Source organism: Cyprinodon variegatus, unplaced genomic scaffold, assembly GCF_000732505.1.
Source record: "Cyprinodon variegatus isolate N-32 unplaced genomic scaffold, C_variegatus-1.0 Scaffold1021, whole genome shotgun sequence".
NCBI lineage: Eukaryota > Metazoa > Chordata > Actinopteri > Cyprinodontiformes > Cyprinodontidae > Cyprinodon > Cyprinodon variegatus.
The window spans coordinates 257,758-260,159 of record NW_015151474.1 but is presented as its reverse complement, the minus strand read 5'-3'; the positions used below and the strand labels follow the sequence as shown (position 1 = coordinate 260,159).

The window sequence follows — 2,402 nt, the reverse complement described above, 5'->3', positions numbered from 1 at the left end:
TGCTTCATTCTATCTCTATTCTCCCACTCTGCAGAATCTTGAGGGCTATAGAAAAACAATATCCGCTATAGATTTGATAAAATATATTTTTAGAAAAACACAGCATATTGTATAACTGTAGTCCAACTCAACTTTCGAGCAGTCTAGATGTGAAAGCTGACCTTTGACTGCTCTCACTGTGTGGAAACCGCCACTGGCTGTTTTGTAGGTCTTGCCTGTGGGGTTTACATAGTATTATTATCTATATCCACCGCCCTTGCTGCGAACTCTGCGTTCAGTGTGAATGCCTCTTAAAACGGTCTGGCTTTGTTTGACATTTCAGAAGCTACTAAAGAATGTGGTGTGATTTTTTTTATATTTCTTTCAGACTGAGGTAGAAATAGACTGTGGAAGGAAAAGATTGAAGTCAACATGTTTTCTGGAGAATGCAGACATCCCAAGTCTCCCGGAAGTTCTGGGAATCTCCCTGATATAGTTGGTCATGGATGCCTGCGAGTCGGATTAATTATCCGTATTTTTGTTTTTTTGTCTGTTTCATGCATATAAATAGCTTTATTATAATTATGCAGGGAGTTTTACAGATTATATGGACATTGCAATGTAGGTAGAACAGAAGAGGAAAAACAGAAAAAAGGAGAAAAGATTAAAGAAAGAGGAGATAAAAGGGAGATAATGATAAAACATTTTCACTCTGCTTCATCACCTGCAAAGAGATGTAAAAAGAACAGAACAACCAACAGACATGGTACGAGACATACAATAAAGTAACACCTAGATACTATCACTGAAGTATAAGTGATATTATTTGATCTGACATGTACTCTGTGTTACCTGAAGATATGAATGTGAGCTTTCTGTATGGAAGTGGATCTCTAAGTACCTGGAGCCAAACACCTGTAGTTGTTTGTGAGGGTGAACGTGTGCATGGGAAGTTTATCCGAAGGAAAAATGCTCAATAGTGGTTGTGGAGAGCCGAAGAGGCTTAAGGAGGAAGATGACATAACGTCTGATTTTGGAAACAAAAAATAAATGAACCTGTTATTTTAGATTCTGGAGGTAGCACACGCATGTGAATGCATTTAGCAGAATTCAAATTAGCGATTTTAATCNCTTAAGGAGGAAGATGACATAACGTCTGATTTTGGAAACAAAAAATAAATGAACCTGTTATTTTAGATTCTGGAGGTAGCACACGCATGTGAATGCATTTTGCAGAATTCAAATTAGCGATTTTAATCTTAATTTCAAATCTGCAGTGAGATTAACCTAGATTTAAAAAATTAATCTATGCCCAGCGCTAATTTTAATCCAACAAAATAAGGCACTTGCCTTGAATAGCTAGCCCTCGGTTTCAGATCTTTACTGTGGGGGCGGGGCCACCAGATATCAGCCCCAGCTTTCATGGATCATCGGGTGCAAGAGGCTGATGAATAAAATAATTGAACTGGTTTCATCTTATAGATGGCAGGAGCTCATGCTGTGTTCAGCACATCATTGGATCGGATGTTTTAAGTTAAGGAAGTCTCTGTATATTTTCCTCATTAGACGTCTTATTGACATGTTGTGATAGATGCTGGGGACGATTCTCATCCAGTTTATAGTCATTCCAAAGAAGTTAAAAATAACAATCCACTGGACTTTGTTTCCAAGTTTGTGATAAAGAGAGACAATCATATGGGATCATTATAGCTGCTCAGGAAGGGAAAGAATTATAGTCTGTTGTTTAAAATAAAACATTGAAACCTAATTCTTACCCAATTTTAAATGATATCTCTTCATAGGTCTGTGAGCGCATTATGTGCCATGCCCCCCCAAACACCCGGTCAACACCACTCAGCTGGAAGGAGACTTGTTACCACAACAGAAGAAGAAGTTCCCATATGCAGCGCTGGATCCCACCCTGGAAACCTATCCGTCACTGGAGGAGGACTTAAAACTGAGCTTTACCTGATCTGCAGTAACCAGGAGTTCCAGAGTTGCAGCGCTGCGCTGGCTCTCTTTCAGGTTCTGATGGAAACACATTTTCAGAAACTGCAAGTCTATTTAACACCAATGACGACGTCGGAATGAGAGATGTGCTTCTCAACTTTAGGAGGATAAAAACATCCATAAGAAATACCGTAGAACAAGACCTTAGCGCTGTGGCTATAATCTCCATAGAGAAAAGTCTAAGAAGGGAAATCCCTGATTTCAACAGCAGAGTCATTGAGAATTTGCCAATCAGTAAGACTAGGAACCATCTATCCATTCAGTCATCATATTTCTTCACCCTGGAAACATCAGCAATCCCTTCTTCCTTTCACTCACATGCACAGTTGTATTGATGTTCTGTGAGCTTAAAACAAGGTTTTTATCCTAGCTAATTTTGATTAGCCTCGTGAGACCATCCTGATCTCGCGAGC

General features: G+C 39.3%; 1 protein-coding gene across 2 annotated transcripts in view; it reads left to right on the top strand.

The window, feature by feature from the left end:
• Window positions 1-2,402, top strand: part of LOC107100866 (zinc finger protein OZF-like) — a 9,481-nt gene that overhangs the window by 3,504 nt on the left and 3,575 nt on the right. The window contains exon 2 of one of the 2 annotated variants that reach the window (XR_001482049.1): window positions 1,782-2,396. The exons of the other annotated variant lie outside the window; for it this stretch is intronic. The gene's annotated coding sequence lies outside the window, so the exon portion shown is untranslated. Of the gene's footprint in view, window positions 1-1,781; window positions 2,397-2,402 lie in introns of those variants that run through there. 2 annotated transcript variants of the gene reach the window in all.